The sequence below is a fragment of the Acanthochromis polyacanthus genome, chromosome 20 (assembly GCF_021347895.1).
Source record: "Acanthochromis polyacanthus isolate Apoly-LR-REF ecotype Palm Island chromosome 20, KAUST_Apoly_ChrSc, whole genome shotgun sequence".
NCBI classification, from domain to species: Eukaryota; Metazoa; Chordata; class Actinopteri; family Pomacentridae; genus Acanthochromis; species Acanthochromis polyacanthus.
In genome coordinates, this window is record NC_067132.1 from 19,524,872 (window position 1) to 19,543,611 (window position 18,740).

Sequence of the window (18,740 nt, forward strand, 5' to 3'; positions counted from 1 at the left end):
CCAAGTGGTAGGCCACGTAAACTGACGGAGCGGGGTCAGCGGATGCTGAGGCGCATAGTGCCAAGAGGCCGACAACTTTCTGCAGAGTCAGTCGCTACAGACCTTCAGATTAGCTCAAGAACAGTGCTTCAGCAGAGAGCTTCATGGAATGGGTTTCCATGGCTGAGCAGCTGCATCCAAGCCACACATCACCAAGTGCAATGCAAAGCGTGGGATGCAGTGGTGTAAAGCACGCCGCCACTGGACGCTAGAGCTGTGGAGACGCCTTCTCTGGAGTGACGAATCGCGCTTCTCCATCTGGTAATCTGATGGACGAGTCTGGGTTTGATGCTTCGAGGAGAACGATACTTGTAGGACTGCATTGTGCCAAGTGTAAAGTTTGGTGGAGAGAGGATTATGGTGTGGGCTGGGTGTGGGGTTGTTTTTCAGGAGCTGGGCTTGGCCCCTTAGTTCCAGTGAAAGGAACTCTAAATGCTTCAGCATACCAAGACATTTTGGACAATTCTATGCTCAAAACTTTGTGGGAACAGCTTGGAGCTGGCCCCTTCCTCTTCCAACATGACTGTGCACAAAGCAAGGTCCATGAAGACATGGATGACAGAGTCTGGTGTGGATGAACTTGACTGGCCTGCACAGTCCTGACCTCAACCAGATAGAACACCTTTGGGATGAATTAGAACGGAGACTGAGAGCCAGGCCTTCTGGTCCAACATCAGTGTGTGACCTCACAAATGTGCTTCTGGAAAAATGGTCAAAAATTCCCATAAAGACACTCCTAAACCTTGTGGACAGCCTTCCCAGAAGAGTTGAAGCTGTTCTAGCTGCAAAGGGTGGACAGACGTCATATTGAGCCCCATTTATTAGGAATGGGATGTCACTTATGTTCATATGCGAGTCAAGGCAGGTGAGTCAATACTTTTGGCAACATTGTGTGTAGACTGTAGACTGGAACATACAAGTCTGTTTAATGAGTTCTTAGCTATGCATGACATTTTGAATCAGGACCAATTCCATATCAGAATGAGTTTTATTGCCAAGTAGGATTTTACACTTACAAGGAATTTTCTCTGGTACTCTTGGTGCAAGTATTTTATTTGTACTTGCACCAAGAGCACCAGAGAAAATTCCTTGTAAGTGTAAAAACCTACTTGGCAATAAAACTCATTCTGATATGGAATTGGTTCTGATTCAAAATGTCATGCATAGCTAAGAACTCATTAAACAGACTTGTATGTTCCAGTCTACTGCATTTGCAGTCTGAAACTGTCAAATATGCTGAAGAGGCAGTAGTGGAGGAAGGGAATGGCTTTTTTTTTTACTGAAGTAGATTAATAGTACTGCACTGTTAAAAAGAAAAACATCAGAATTACTGCATTTCTTGCAAGTATTGTAAGTAAAATTTCTCATATATTTTAATCCAGGTCAGTTCACATCTAAGCATCATTTTGAAGCTGTAGCTGTTCAGGTAAAGTTTAATTTTACAGAAAATGGCATCCTGTTTGGTCATTTATTCTTAAACAGAAGGTCATCGTGTTTATAGGTAGCATTTAATCTGCAAAAGATCTAGGTTTCTGGTAATCAAATGTGTTCATTGGAGAAAAAAGTTCAGTATTTTGCTTTGACATGTAGTGAAGTGCAAAGCAGCAAAAAAAAAGTAAATCTCAACTACAAGTACTTGAACATTGGAAGCAAGGTTTTTACCTTTTTACCATGAAATGTAGTGTTTTTGTGTTGTCACAAGAAGTGACTCTTCACTACAACACACCATTTAGAAGAGTAGATGCACTGAGGGTTGCTATTCGACTGGTGTTGCAGAGAGATTCTGTAGAAGTTCACTATCACAGAAGCAAGGTAAGGTATTAACAAAATGATGCCCCCATAATTTTTAGACCAATTTTTATATCTGTCAGCGAAACACTGCCATCTTTTTATATTCAGGGATTACTTACAGAGACAGATTTTGATATGTGTGACGGCACATAGCTTAGTGTATAACGCTTTACCTGATATCTGATACTTCTGTCCTAAAGCCACAGAATGATACGTTTCCATACAGAAATGGCTTTCAAAGTCTGAGATTGCATCTTGCTGCGAGTAAAATGGTGTTAACCATTGACGTACTGCACAAATTGTTGATCAGTTCACACGATCGGAAGATGGATTTCAGTTCAGAAATAACACGTTATCATTGATCAAAGAGCAGTAAGTCAACACAAGGCTGGTATGAAGGGGATAAAAATCATCAAATATGGTAAACAGTAATGTATGTTGGCTATATGAGGCAGAGGCCTTGGTTTCACTCCAATCAGGGCAGTCAGTCATACCTGTTGCTCTGTCATGAAACATTTACTAACCGACTCCACAAACGCCAAATTATACTTCTGTAAGAGAATCTGATTTTTTTTCTCCCTCTTGAATAGTTTATGCTATACTGATACTCGCGTTTCTTAAACCATAACCTTGAGTTTTTACTCTCATATTTGAATACTCGTCACACAGTTCTGTAGCTGCTTCTTCATAATGTAGCACAAAGGCAGCATCATTCTGAGAAACCGTCATTGTGTTATCTATTAGAAATGCTTTGTCTGTTTCTGCAGGCTACAAAATGCCCATCGCTAATGTGGACACCCCAATAGAGCCATTTGAATTAAAGTAATCAACATCCATGCTTTGAATACAGATAAAAAGAGTCCACAGTAGAACAGCAACAAGCTGGTTTGATAATTTAGCACTTCTGAATGTCTAGTTTTAGCTGTGCACCAGCAGCCCAGCTCGCCTCAGGGCAGGATCTCCTTCAGAAGAGTAGATGCTGCTTGGACCACTAGAGCATACACTGGAATGGCCTCCCAGGTCTTTAATTATAAACCATGTCTGTGACCAAATATGCTGCCTGTGCTGCAACATCTGTGCAGAGAAATGTCAGAGATGCATCAGCTCTGCTCTTGTGGAAAAAAGGAAGGGTTGAAGTGAATTGTTTGTGAAAGGTTTCATGTTCAGAATGAAGATTATAAAAAATGGCTGTGTTGGATTATGGCACAACTACAACTAATTACACTTGTTCAGGGTGTTGTAGTGATACCAGAAGCACGGGGAGTGAACGATCTAAGACGAGTTAAAACAGCACTTGCTCATATCCTGGAGAGCAAAGGAGAAACCAAGTTTGTCTTCAGTTTTACTAAGTCAAACTGTGTTTATTGGAAATACTCAAAATGGTGTACACATGACTCATCACATTTGCACTTCTTTTTGTAACCTTTTTTTGCACAAGTCAAAATTTGGTTTGTTGTTTCTGACTAGTAAATTGCAAAACTAACAGTATTCACTCCAGCCTCGGCTTTAATTTGTATTCAATTACCAAATGTTAATCAAGATGCTAAACTGAAATGGCTATCACATATTACCTGTTAGTTTTTTTTTAAAAATCACTACATAACTTTACTTTTTTATACAAGCTTTGCATTTTATGTTCTTTTATGAAGTTGTGCCTCAATCCTGAGAACAAAGCACCCAACATTTCACCTGATTAACTCGATTAGTGATTTTTTTTTTTCACCCCAGTAATGCTATATGGTTGCTTAAAAATGCATTACATAACTGTATTACAGACAAAATGTGATCAGATCACAGCAATGTGCTACTTTGTGATGCATTACTCCCAACATCGCCGTCGGGGAAACATCTAAATATTGCATTTCATTCCATAGTTGGAGATATTTTAGTCCTCAAAATCAAGAACTATGCTGCAAGCCTGGATATAGATCTCACCTAATCAGTATCGGAGGGAAATAAAAGGGCTGTGCGTCTGCCTTGAGGTGAAGGCAGAATCCTATCCTCAGATAAGTCGGTTTTAAGTAGTAAGATAGGCACTGAATAATGTATTCCCAAGAGTCTGCCTAACACAGAGCTTAATCTCAGCCCTCTCTGACAAAATGCACTCTCTTCCTCACTCTGTTTTCCCTTAGCGCATCTGACATGAGGGTATCTGAAACAGTAATGTCTCATTTAACCAGGACAGATAGCACACTTGTTTCTCTGGTCTGTTTATGGACAGAATCGATGTGCATTTTGATACGGTTTCCTCTCACATGTCGAGTTACGAAAGTGAACAGACGGTTTTTGTTTTAATCGGCAGAGATATCACTCCTGGAACATGAGTTAAACTTTTGTAAGATCGAACTCGACACTAAAAATTCGGTTGCAAGTGTAAATCAGAGGTGTTCTGCTTCAAGCCAGCTACGAGAAGCCTTTTATTTTAACTCCTTCCGGACATAAATGTTTTGATGCGAGCAGTTGTTGTGCGATTTCTTCTGCAAAGAGGTGATTTATGGGTGAAATGGGCAGAGAAGCAGAGTGCATTTGTGATGTAGCTTAAGTCCAAAAGGCAGCACAAATCAATGTAAGCCAGTGTTTACATTCTCCAATAACAAATTTGACTGGCTGCATTGTAAGTCTGCATTAAAACAGCAGGAAGAAACAGGGTCGGTGAGAAACCTGGCTGCATGCATATAAATCACACAGTATTTGCCTTCACTGAGCTTTGCATGCCATGAATTCATTTGCTCGAACAAAGGCTATACAAGTTTTCTGTGACTAGTCTGAGTCTCGGTTCTTGGAACAGACTTCAAGCATTCAGTATGATTTCCTTCCTTTGTTCAAACTGGCTCTGAGCGTTTATTTGGAGCTGCACTTTCGCTAATATATAAACTCGGCGACAATAAAGCTGTTGTGTTGCTCCATGAATCATCCTCAGAGTCGGGGAGTTCTTTCAGGGTTTAGTTCAAATAATTTTTTAATGCTCATTTGAATTTTTCACACAAAGACTCAATTGATAGGGCAGGGAAATTGAAGGCTTTTAATGCTTTCTGACAGGGGTGTTTTGGTGGATAAATATGTACCCCGAATTAAACAACAAACAGCAGACAGAGCTGCATACCAGAGGATAAACTCTCCTTTCCCACCTCTCCCTGCTCCCATGCAGCTGCTGTACCTCCAGCGTGTCTTACATCCTGTTTACACCCTTGTTGACAGAAGATACTGACACATATGGCACAGATACAGCAGGACTTTCAGTCACTTTCGTTGACAAATTATCCACAGGAGTCAGTGTTTGAGACATCGGGACAATAAATGATATACACGTCCATTGTGCAGCACAAAAACACCATTCGTGTCCAAAAAAAAAAAAAAAAAATCTGTTTACTGTATGACATTTTGAGGGACCGTTTCCACGTTGTCGTACTGTTTACGTGCTTTAGGTATTGAACTCTGAGTTTGTTTAGCGTCAGATCCGGAAACTTCACCTTTTTCAAACATTCTCAAGCACATGAAGTCACATCTGTTCAGGATGGTGTCTCCAGAAAGCTGAGGAGAATGTGTGTGTGTGTGTGTGTGGAGGCGAAATACACCGTCCAATCCCCCCCCTTGAGTGCATTAACTGTCATGTTGTCCTCATTTACATTCACCAAAAAATATTGTTTTTGTCTGAAAAAAAATCCAAAAATTCCTCAAATTTCTGAAAATTTGCAAAACCTTCAGGAAGAAAATTCCAATAATTCCTTGAAAGTTTCTCTTAAAAGTTTTATTTTTAAAAAAAAATAAATAAATCCCCCAATTTGGCAAGAAAATTCTTGTAAATATAAAAAGAGTAAAAATGTTATGAAAAAATCCTAAAAATATCTGAAGTGATTACAGTAAAAGTTCTAAGATTTTCTTTAAGAACACTCACAAAAAATTCAGCAAATTTTGCTGGATTTTGGTAGATTTTTTTTTTTTTTTTTACATTTTTGTCCACCATAAAATGTTCAAAGATTTCCCAAAAATGTTAAAGAATGTGAACATCATAAGTTTCACTCTGAATATACTTTTTTTTTTCTCCACATATTCAAACTTTAAAACGGGTCAATTTTAACCCGCAGGACGACATGAGGGTTAAAGAGTAAATCTAGGCCTGGAACAGATAAGTGCAGACAGTTTTATGATTTTGTAGCTTTATTACTGCACAGGAATCTTTTTTATGGTAGCATTCATGCAAGGAGAATGTGAGGAATTTTGTCAAACTCTGGGAAAACAGGACAGTGTCGTAGTTGCGCCTGTTGACAACAAAAATAAATTGAAAGGTTATACTGTTTTGAATTACATTGCATTAAGTAACCAGCAGTGACAAAGTTACACAACTACAAAGTCAAGTGAAGGAGGTTGGAGTGGATGGATGGCTCCATCAGTGTTGTTTCTCTTAAACATGACCCACTCATGACATGAGCTGCATTCCTTTAATTCTAATTATGTTAATGAAGGTAATCTAACTTTAACAAAAGATTTATTTTAAGACCTTACCAAGTTTATTTTTTGGCCCTTAACATTAATTATGTTAATGAAGGTAATCTAACTTTAACAAAAGATTTATTTTAAGACCTTACCAAGTTTATTTTTTGGCCCTTCACCTTATCACAGTATTGTCAAATTACAAAAGGGTTGTTGATTTTTTTTTTTTTGTATTTTTGACGGTCATTGTAGGAACAAGTAGTAACAAACAACCTATACAGTATGAACATCATTGAAAATAAACGCACAGTGCCTTTTTTTTTATTATTTCTTGTTTTTTAGATGCATGCAGCAAATAACAATTTTACCTACACAATGAAGTTTGAGCCCAGGAGAGAGGTGGCATTGACTGGAGTGACCAGTCTTGTCCTTGTTCATTCAAATTTGTTGAAAAGAATCTGTGCTGGAAAAATTGTGCAGTTTGTATTTGTCATATAGTGCAGCATTATTTACCTAGTGTGGGCAAAAGCAGCATGTAGCAGCACTGACCAGTTTACTTTTAAAAATAAATAAGAAAGCAAGCAAGGAAGGAAGTGTTTGGTGTGTTGGTAATTTGTAGAAATGATAATTCTTACTTTAGTTTATGGAATCCAAAAGTCAATTGATTCATCTCAGAAATACAAAGACAAAATGTTTTTTATCACAAAAATTATGTATTCTGAAGAATGCAAACATCACTCTTTTCAGAATTTCCCTATAAATAAAAAGATCAGTGAGATATTTCTGTCTCTTGAGTATTTTAAGCACATGTAGACGGTTCACCCTAATGAGCATCTCCCAGCTTATTCTCATTACATCCACTCACAATCTTATCTAATCTTATGATTAGACAAAAGAAGGATTCTCAGAGGAAAAATGCATGTTAGATCTATGTTGGATCAGAGAATGAAACAAAATGGATTTTACAAAGTACAACAGGGAATCGTGTTCTGAGTTGCCATCTTGATGAGGCTTCTGGGAGCAAAAACCTTTGAAAAAGCCTTTGTATCTAAAATTCCAATTACCTTCTGACAGCTGCTTTGACATCTTCAACCAAGTATGTTCCCATGTCAGCACAGCACATTCAGCAAGAATAATCATTGGTAAGAAGAAATCACTGAGCACAAGAGGAATTTTCCTCTCTCGGTGAAATGATAAAAGGTTGATTTAGGGCAAAGTCATTTTTCATGAGTGTGCTAAAACTCTACAAACACTTTAAGAATCCTCTGTGGAGCGCTCATTCAGAGCTCTCCAGCCTTGAATTCAATCTGCCTCCACTGAACACTTTCAGAACTGGAAATGGATGATGACAGCCGCAACTCCAGCCACCTGCCATCCGCTCAGAAATAAAGTGAAATGTAGAAAAGATGACAAGATAAAAGTAGATAGTAGTCAAGAAGAGTATTTCTATTATTTTTTTTAATAAACATCCCACATACATTTTCTTGTAGAAATGTCGAGTCAATTTATTCACGAGCACTTTGACTAAAGTGCTCTACAAGTAAGACATTATTTTATTATTTTTATGACCAAATGACATTCCTGTTTAAAAAAAGCATGCATAAATAAGACAAAAATACAAAAGCAATGCCATGAAAAAATGAATAATAAAGAATTAATCTGAAATGCTGCATTAAAAATTCTAAAATGATCTTTCTGAACTAATAAAATAATGAGCAAAACATGTTCAAATTTGTGAATTAGATCACAAAACATGTATGCATGTTATTTAATCAATTAATTGTTGCTTTGTGTAGGTCTTATTTTCCTACACAAAGGCTTATAAGTTCATTTTTAAAGTGTCCTCGGCAGCTTCACCCTGTGGGACATCCTGCAAACTATTAGAAAATAGAATCCCTTCTCAGTCCTTTTCCAATTGGCAATCTAATGAAATTGGCATCAACAAAATGTCAAGGTGAATTAGTCGTTTTCAAAACGCCATATCTTCACGGCAGGAGTTGATTTCACTTTAGTTTCACCATCTTTCCACTGTGATCTACATGCATATTAAACGTGACACGGGGGTTTGAACTTTCCCCGCGCCGTCTCGGATAAATGAAAATTGGTTGTTGATTTCCAAAAGCTTCCTATCGGCGACGGCAGCGATTTACATTTTCTGTTGTCTCGCCGCCTTTATAACCCTGCAGTCAGATCTTTCTGGTGATTTCATTGCAGTTCGACACCGGAACAATCTTTCTCTCTTTCTCTATCTGTGCTTTCTGGTAGCACCAAAAGAAAAGTCTCTCAAAAAAGCTTTCAAAAGCAAGATCTGAGAGTGAGTCAGAGCTTTAGTCACATAAAGAGGGATGAAAAGAAAGGGGATTAATTGGTGTTTTTCTGTGCCATCAGTTCTCAACCATGTGCTACTGACGACATTCAGCCGAACCAAAACAAGCTGAGCGAGTGTCTAACGGTTGAGAAGAATCGCCGTCTGAGTCTGGACTGTCTATTTCTTACAATTAAACCAATTAAAGAGGGATGTTCTGGTGGCGTGTTGTCATGACATCCCAGCTTCAGATCAGCCTCAGAGCTGAGCTGCATGTCAGCACCTCCGTCCCTTTTAGTGTTCCTGTTCCTCTTTGCTATCATGATCCAGTTAAAATTCCCCGAAAGTTACCTTTGAAAAGTTTCCATGTCTTCTTTTTCTCTGTAATACTCTCATTGCACCAACACATTTCCCCCATTTACCTCCCTCATGTCTCTGTATGAAAATAATGTGACATCCTTCTTGATCCCAGTCAGTCTAAAACAGTATAATTTATTTTAAACACTGCTGCTATTTGTTGCTTATTCTGCAGCAACAACGCGTATCTGAGACGTTCATTTTAACATGCACGGTGACTTGAAAAGTGACGATATCAATCCAGTGATTTAGTGAATAAACATGCTAGCAGTGGGCATGATCCCCCGATGTACCTGCCTCCCACATCCCACTGTTTATCTTCCACTGAGACGGGCCTGATTTATCTGTAAATTCACTGCGGGGGGGATGAAGGATCATGGGAGAACGTGGATCCCAGGAGGGCGAGATGCTGCCTCTGACATGTGGGCTGCAAATCCAGAAATGCAATCTATCGTGCTATAGAGCTTAGCATTTTCTAAATGTCAGATATAAGCTGTCAATAGATATCTCCTGTGACAAATACTTCAGAGAAATATGACACAACACTCACAATCATAACAATGGCACACGGGGGACAAAAGCTGTGACCGGAGAGCAATGTTCTATTTCTGAATGCAATTAATTTACAGCAATACGTGAATGAAAAGCTTTTGTATTTGAATTCCTATTTATGAAGACTTACTTTCCGTGGGCGATGATGCTTTTCAATTTCATTTATTGGCCAAATCAAAACTTAGCCTCTAGACTTATAATACAGTCAATTTAATCAAACTTGAGCTCACAAACTTTGAAGAAAAAGTTAATTTTTAATTTGAAAAGTTCGGCTTGCATTATTATATATTTTTCTTATTGTGAACAAATCCATTGACAATATTGAAACCAACAATGAAGAAATCCTAATAACTACCGTTTTTGTATCCAAATCCTGACATCTTATTCTAACAGACCCAGAGTTTCATTGTTCTCCAATAACTAAACAGTGAGGAGCACAGTTGCACCGGCTAACCTGTTGCTCCACGACTATTAAAAAAAGGTGCTGTTGCTTGTTTTGAATTAATCCCAGCACAAATTAGGTCCAAGAATGCACCTCATGATTTTTATTCTGTGCCAAAGTTCAGTATCGATACAGGAAGCAGTGTGTCTTTTATAGTGAGATGTCAGTGAGGCTTTGTGTTTGTCCGTCCATCCATATATTCTTTTTCTTCTGCTTGTGGAGGATGGGTCGCTGTGGCAGCAGGTGAAGCTGTGCATTTTGGATTTCCCTCTCACCAGCAATGTTTTCCAGTTCCTCCTAGAGGATTCAAAAGCATTCCCAGTCCAGATAAGATATGGAATCCAAGGGGCGATCCAGTGGCACGTGTCCAAGAAACCTCTAAAGAAAGCGCCCAGGAGGAATCCTAAATAGATGCCCAAACCTCCTCAACTGGTTCTTTCAATGCAAAGGAACAGCATTTCTACTCTAAACTCTCTCCGGATGTCCAAGCTCCTTCCCTGATCTTTAAGGCCGCCCAGCCACCCTACGGAGGAAGTCCACTTTGTCCACTTTTATCTGCGATGTCACTCCGTTTATCACTACCCAAAGCTCACGTCCAGAGGTGAAGGTAAGAACAACTATCCTGGATATGGGATAGTGGACCCACTCCTTGCCCTTAGGAATTGCTGAGGGGACTGGCTGAGACTTTAACCATCCAGTCTACATGAGTTTAGTTGGGGAAGGCCTTTGACTGTGTCCACTGGGGAACCCTGTGGGGTTAACTGTGGGAGTATGGCAGGATGGAGCTGTTATGAGCCACCCAATCCATGTACAACCAAAGTGAGAGCTGTGTTTGTATCTTTAGCACAAAGTCAAATGTTTTTTTGGGACTCTGACAAGATTGCCCCTTGTCTCCGATCCTTTTTGTGATATTCATGGGTAAGATTTCAAGGGGCAGTAGAGGGTGAGGAGGGTATCTGGTTTGGGAACCTTCGAGTTATATCTCTGCTTGTTGCAGATGGCATAGCTCTGTCGGCTTCATGAGATCATGACCTTCAGCACACACTGGGGTAGTTTGAATCTGAGGGCAAAGTGGCCAGGATGAGAGTCAGCACCTCCAGGTTTAAGGCCACAGTTCTCCTCCAGGAACCAGAGGATTGCTCCCTCTGGATTGAGGATAAATTGCTACCCTAAGCAACGGAGACAAGTACCTCTGGATATTGTCCACCTTCACTTTTTGTTTGTGGTTGCCTTTATTTTTTTTCTTATCTGCAATCATAATCTTTCTCTGACCTATAGTTTTTAGTTGCTCAAGTCTGATAACAAATGCATAATTCAATACTATGAAGAGTTTTCAAAATCATCTTATATCAATGCTTTCACTGGCATAAGACTTGGCCCTTACTTCGGCAAGAAATGAGTATCAGTCTGTGGCTGAAAATGGTCCGTAACAGAAGTACTACTGCTAATGTTTGAGGAACCTTTTCTAAACACAATGACCAGCAGTTTTAGGGAACTATTTACTCTTTTTCAGAGATAAAAGTACATATTCTAGGGCAGTTTTTTCAAGCTTTGTGAGAATCTGTGGTGCCTCAGATCAGGTAGGGAAGCTGGAAAGTCTTGACAGTCAAACTAACACCTTGTTGACTTTGGTCTTTCTGGTAATGGCAGTAGAAAGACCTGAATCACATCTGTGGTTTCTGGATTTTTGCTGCTCTCTCCCTCAAGCCTGTGCTTTCAGACAGGATGCTCACTTTAGGAAACTGAGGACACGAAAGTCACGTTCAAGTTTATTTCTGGCGACAATCAAAGTTGGGCAGCTGGCGCCCCTGTGGAGGGGTGCTGTGTCAGGAGGCTGTTAAAGCAGGGCTGCCCACTCTGTCTGTCGCATTCATAAAGCCACCAATTAGAGTAAAAGCTCTGTGGATCTTCCCTCTTTCACCTTGTGAATGTGACATTTTGAGCCAGATATAATGGTGTTGAAAAGCAGCCAGCAGCCTCTGAAATCCATCTGTGGTCTGACTGAATAAATTAATCTACAACAGATACTGACTCAGCCTTCTCAGGTACCTTCTGCATACTGAGCCAGAGATTTCTGCCAGAGATTTTTTAAAAAAAATGTATGAAGATGTACTTGTTGTAGAGTGAGGAAACACGCCTGCTACAGCTTTAATGGTTATTGATAAAAGCACAATGTTTGAGAGAGTAAATTCTGGAAAAAAAAATCCAACACTATTGCACACACTGCTCCCCATAATCATCTATCTATAATTATTGTATTCTGGTGCAGTGTTGTAATTTATTCCCACCTTCTCCTGGCCTGCCTTTTCTTCATCTTTTTCAGGTGTGGCGATTTCCTCAAAATGACTTCTGACAGTGCCCAATAAAGGATGTCAACTTGTGTCTTCAGCTGTGTTACAGATTTTAGCTCAAGGGTTGAGAACAAAGTAGTGGCATTTCTTGCTCATGATGCACCATGTCTTCTGGCTGTGTTGCATTATGGTCTGTTGATGCTGCCGTCACAGGAGATATTGATTTTTATTTTTTTTGCCTGTGCCTTTTAATTCTGAGACTGACTGTAATACCTGACTTTAACTAGACACCATGGACAGCTGAAAATATGTCTTTTTCAATCTTATTTAAGGTGTGATGGAAACGTGTAGTAAAATAAGCCTGAGTTCACAAAAGGCATGTTGTACTTTGCTGCTTTAAAACATTTAGGGTGATTATATCATAAAATTGGTACTTATTTGTTGTACTGTGTGTGCTGTGGACACTTTTTCTACAAAAGCGAAGAGAACATCTCCAGATAATGAGGCAGGAAATTGTATTGTTTGTGCGATGTTCCCCAAACCAGACTTCACATATCAGCAGCAGCTGGATTTCTCATTTCCTGATAACTGTCATCTACATTCAAGTCACAACATTATATTTTTAGAAAAACGGTCTTGGAGACATTACCTGCTTCAGAGGTGCAATTATGTGGCCCTGTTATTATCTGTAGGTCATTGAATGACTTCTGTGTTTGATGTGAGGGCTTCAGTGTAGAGCAAATGACACATTAAGCAGTAATTGTATCGGATGTTTCTCCCCTGGGTGCTCTAAGATGTCTAACACAGTGATGGCGCTATTGTGACTGTGTACTATGGAGCATATCCTGAGGTACAGCGACAAATTTGTATTCTGTTATTGGAAGGTGACGGATGATCTTTTGTTCTTTAGAAAATAATTTGTAGCTGTAAAACCTAATATGGGATATTATTTTTGTGTACCATAACTGGTTTTGATCTCAAGGCAATTACCAGAGATATCAACTAAAACTTCACATTTTGTGAAGACATTTGTCTTTATCGACCGTTTTGTTGATTAAACCTGCATTAACTGACTTTACTATTGCCGGGGAGCAACACAACAAGCTTCAGCACTGATATTATTACCTTATGATGATATGGCCACAAACCAGCAAAAAGTTTCTCCATCCAAAGACAGACACCAGCATTAGGATTCACTTACATGCACTTGTGGATTAAAGTTCAATAGTCACTCTACTTTTATTTTTGCATTTACGATATGCTGTGCCAACTAGCTGCTGTGTCTGTCTGTCGTTTGGTGCCAAGAAAGTAGCATCTTTCAAATTTTTTGCAGCTGGAAACAAGGTCATTTCATGGTTGTTTGCATGATATACAGACACTGAAAGTGGACACGGTTGTACTCGCACTATGATAGTTATGAGTCATCTGCTGCAGGCTGTCACATTGCCTCTCTTATCAAACACAGAAACGGTGCTTCCCTGGATGTTTCTTTAAGGCAGTAAGTTTTACAGAATATACCAGCTGGCTACGGAGTGGGCTGTACAGCACCAAATCAATCATTATTCCTCGACTGTGTCATGCAAATTGTGTAGACAGATTACAGGAACTCTGGAGAATTTAGAATCTCCAGCTGTGTTTGGGCACCATTAATAGAAAACCTCTACAATCATTTAATCAAGATTTATTTATAGAGCACTTTACAACACTCAAAGGTGACCAAAGCGCTTTCCAGTTAAAAATCAAACTGTAAAATTAGAATAAAAGAAAGGAACAATAGAGCACATGTCAACAAGTAAAATAAACCAAAGCTCAAAAATCCTACAGTGACTTTTCTGCTTATGAATTCTAAATTGTGTGGATGTCTCTACCTATAGCAAACATTTGTTTTGAGCCTCATGTTTTCCTGGCACATGCACAGTTAGCAGGCTTGCAGGGTGGACAGTCCACAGAGGGGAACCCTTGCAGATCCTTACAGACACATAGATGCAAAAGCTTAAATTAGCCTTTAAGAATGAAATAAACTAATAAAGCTGTGAGCTGTAAAACTGAAATTAGCTGAAAGCTGCTTAAATGCTCCTTATTGTTAGAAGGAACTGCAGCAGCTGGTGATATATTTCTGGGGTCACAGTATTTATATTAAACGTCAGAATTTACTCTTTGAAATGGTGATAAGTGAAGTATTAATTTTGGGCGACTAAAGCTACTGATTGCAGTAAAAATTATGATCTTGTTTTAAAAAAAAAGACTCTTAGTAGAAGATGGGATAGAACAAGTTCATCTGTCAAATTCAGACACACTGTTCTTGTTTTGTTGTGCATTATAACAATGTCACACTTCTTTGTGCCTGACTGACATAGTTAGTTACAGAATCCCAGGAGGTTCTTCAGCAGGATAATTGAATCGTGTGTTGTTTTAAGGATTTGGCCACTCATTCAACTCTTATCTCCGTGCTGAATAAAATGAACAAACAGGAATGCATAACAAATGGTGCCATCAGCACAACGAGAAAACGGAATGCTTCTGAGGTCAAGCAGGTTTAACTATTCAGTCATTTCAAAGTATTTCCAGGCCACTTATTTTTAACCCTTCAGATTGCAGTCACCATTTGCACGTTGTAAAGGGAAGCAGGCAATCATATACAGTGATCCAGAAACAGCAAGTGCAAATCTGCTTGTGCGACCGTAATTGAAGTGACAGGTAACTCGAGCAATCTTCCGGAGGGGTGAGAGTGTCAGGGGAGAGATGGCTGCTGGCGATGGGTGAGGAGTGGCAGGCGTGTGTTAATTCGGCAACCAGGTCCGTGACTCTATATGTGCACAAAGGGGAGTGCTCATAATGTATTTTGTCCGACTATCTCCATGTTCTTTGGGAAGCTCAGTCTTGCTGGACACCTGTTCCTTAATAAGCAGGAGGCCGTTGAAAGATGTTGGGCGAAATTTATTTTTTTCAATCTTCATGGTGCTGCGCAAAGGTGTGCATGCAAATTCATGAGTTCTGGTTGCGCTGATAAGGAGTTTCACTGAGAGCTGACATCAAAGACTGCGAAAGTTATTATTCTGTCCCTCTCCGCGAGCTGAGCTGTGTAATGTGAGGTGACAATATAAACTAAATGGACGAGAGGAGATAGTGTTGTAAAAGAAAGAGAGAGAAAATACACAGTCATGCCTTTTTGGATTTGCCTGCATGGCATTGTCAGTTTGCATTGATATTCTGTGGAGGTTTGGCTGTCGGACGGCCACGGTAAAGCGATGTCTCTGGTATTTTTTATTCTGATGCTGTTCCTGCTGTGGAGGATAGAAATGCAGAGCCTGACTGACAGGTTTGGAATTCAATTCAATTAATCTGGCTTGCAGATGGTTTTTTGGAAAATGAAAGTTTTGTTGCATTGGAATCCAACTAAAGATGCACCACAGTGGCATTTTTTAATAGTTTTTTTACTCGGAAAAATGATTAGAGAGCTTAATTCAAGATAATGAATAGGGCGTGACGGATGAGCAGAGAAAAAGACTTGAAAGTAGCACAGTGTTTGTCTGGACAAGACCCAGAAGGATATTAAAATATCTAAGTGGTCTGTCGAGTTCGTTCTCTGGCACCAAAAAGCAATGTTGATCTATGATGTAATCGCGCTAATCCAATCGGTGTGAAGATGGAAGAGCAGCGGGGCAGCACAGCACCAAACAATGTCTTTCCATTAGTGAAGATGTCAGTGTAGAAGAGACTGTCGACTGTGCTGTCTTTTTTAGATTTCTTTTCAAACCTCCTCTAAAATTTTCAAAATATGATACAAATGTGAAATACTCAATAAGCAAAGCTGAGTGCTCTCATCCTGCAGTTCATTTTTTTAAAAAAAACATTGATTTTCTCTCTGCTGGAGTTAGAGCGATGAGGCGAGGCGTGTCTTTTTCAGGCTGTCTCGGAGTAATTTAGAGGTGAGTTTATCCACTGCATCTGATAAACCCTTTAATCTGGTCTCTTTAATTAAGCTAACAAGCTCCTATGACTGACCCCAGTCAGTCACCAACTCTGCAGGCACAAATTCAATACGCTCCGCTGACAGACGTATGATAAAATCTTGGCATTGCCTCAGTAATTTGTCAATGTTTGCCTTAAGATGCAGCGATACGCACATAACCGTTATCGCTGTGACTTCTGCCCTTGGATTAACACAGCTAATTTAAATGAAACACACTGACTGGGGCTGAGCAGATCATTTGAGCAGTTAAGATTACTATGATGGTATCAATCATATTTTAAGCAAGATCACTGGGACTCTTCTGAAACTACAGGGTAGCAACATAAATGACAAACACAGCATCCACTTTGTAGCTTTTTATTAACAATTATGGTAATTTGTTTTACTACGACATAAAAGCGAGAAGATGTGGCTCAGTGCAGACAGCCTAACAGCATGTAACTTCTTAGCAATCTAACTGGAAAAGAAAAAGAAGTGTAATTATCTGAAGTGCATGAGATTAAAGATGTCTGCTTTTGGCTTCCAATGACTGTATAGAGGCATGGAGGATTGGCCACAGCTGCCAACCTGGGCTCATGTGGACAACAGTACTTCAAAATGCAACAAATGGACCAGTTCATTAGTTCACAGCTACTTTCCAGGGAGTATGAAAGAAACAAAAACGTAAAATTCATCTGCTCATGTGGGATTTTTATTTATTTCATTTTTGCAGCAACAGTAATGGAATGTATATTTGAAAAAGTACCAAAACAGCTGATTACTGAACTGCAGAACTAACACAGTATGTTACAACAATGGCAAGTTTGTCTATTGCAGTCCTATGCTTTTTTCTTTACATTTGATATTACACTGAGTATTTATTTTTATTTGAAAAAGCACATCACAAAAACTGGGGAAGGATTCCTTTTCCATTACCTGCATTTGTGTATGCCAGTTAAACATGAGAACTCAGGTAGCTTATTATACACTATTTGCTGAAAACAGAGTAATATGTCGGACTATATCAATAAAGAGCAAATAATCAAAACAATTATTCCCACCGTCTTCTTACTGTAGCCTTTGGAGGATGAGTTCAACAAAACAATCCAAAAGAAAAAAACCCTTTCTCTCTTCATACATTCATGTGTTGATTTTCCAGCCTGCCTTTCCATTTTGGAACTACCACACAGCTTCACTGTGTCCTGTGTAGTGACTGAATCTAAATAAATTTAGTTTTTTTTCAGTCAACCAGCTCCTGCCTGTGAACACCACTGACTCTCAGGATCGAAACTGTGACTGACAGCACCGAAGCTATAGGCAAAACAAGGCAAAGTTCATTTTCAGTTCAGAGAATATAAATGTCTTTCTATAAATCTATTCAATGTGCCTTTGGCTTGCACCAGCTGTCCGTGGCCGGGCTTCAGCAGGCCTGCAGTCAGATCTGTTTGTTTCCACAGACAGAGGAACCAGTGATGTAATTACACCAGACAGTCCCATAAGCATATTTTGTCATCTCTCTTCAAAACAGGAAAACTTTGGACTTTAAAAATGATCAACTATCATCGAGTATGATGTAACATCTCGTCCTACTCATGCGGCTCTTGTAGTGCTGGAGGTGATTCTCTCTGCAGACTCTGAAGTGGCTGCAAAGCGGCAGCAAGCAGGCTCACAAAGTTCCAGCTAGAAACTTTAAAAGCAGTGTTTCCACTTCTGAACCATCACAGTTTCTGTTAGTCTATAAGTCCATGAAAAAGAAAAATGTTCAAGTCGATGATTTGCTTCTGGAGGCTGTGCATGACTGAGAGAGAGAGGAAAAGACTCCAGTAGATATTTTAGGATCCTCTGTTTTCAACATGTCTTGAAGGAAAAGGATACGGCCACAACCCACTATTATGGTGAGAGGAATTATATTAATGCTTCCCAGGTGAGTCAGATGGATTTTGTTTAAGAATAATGAGCAAGAATAATCTGAGTTTAAAGGACATTTGCAGACATTTAACTGAGGGTGAAAGAACAACATGCATAAAAAAAAAAAATTAACAATCACTGTCAAAGTACAGCAAGTTAAAAAAAAAAGTTCCAACTGAGCAACACTGACTCACTGAGATGGTTTCAGAATCCGAATACCCGTGTCCCAAAGCTGCTCCTGAACTGCAAGTCCATCGTCAGTTATTGTGCAAGTCCAAACATCCAAAACGAGGCCATATCCAGGTTTATTAACTTTCCATTTTATGAGTCCTCTGGCGAGTCATTCTTCTTCACGTCTGAATCCTCTGCTGGCCTGCTGCTCATGGACGTGTCTGACTCCCTGCAGTTTAAAAAAACAACAACTCAGCAGTGAACTTAACCTACAGCAAATAGGTGTCTCATTTCATTTTATCAGGGAGATTATCTGATGTTACACCGGTGAGATATTTACTCTATTAAACTTGGCAGTATGGGCCAACCTTCTGACTGCATGGACACAGAAACACAGACTGTGCTGCTATGATAGTCTTTGATTATTATTATTGTGTACATGAATATGAAAATACATTTTGGTGACAGTTTTTGCTGTAGCAAAAACAGCTTCTGTCATTC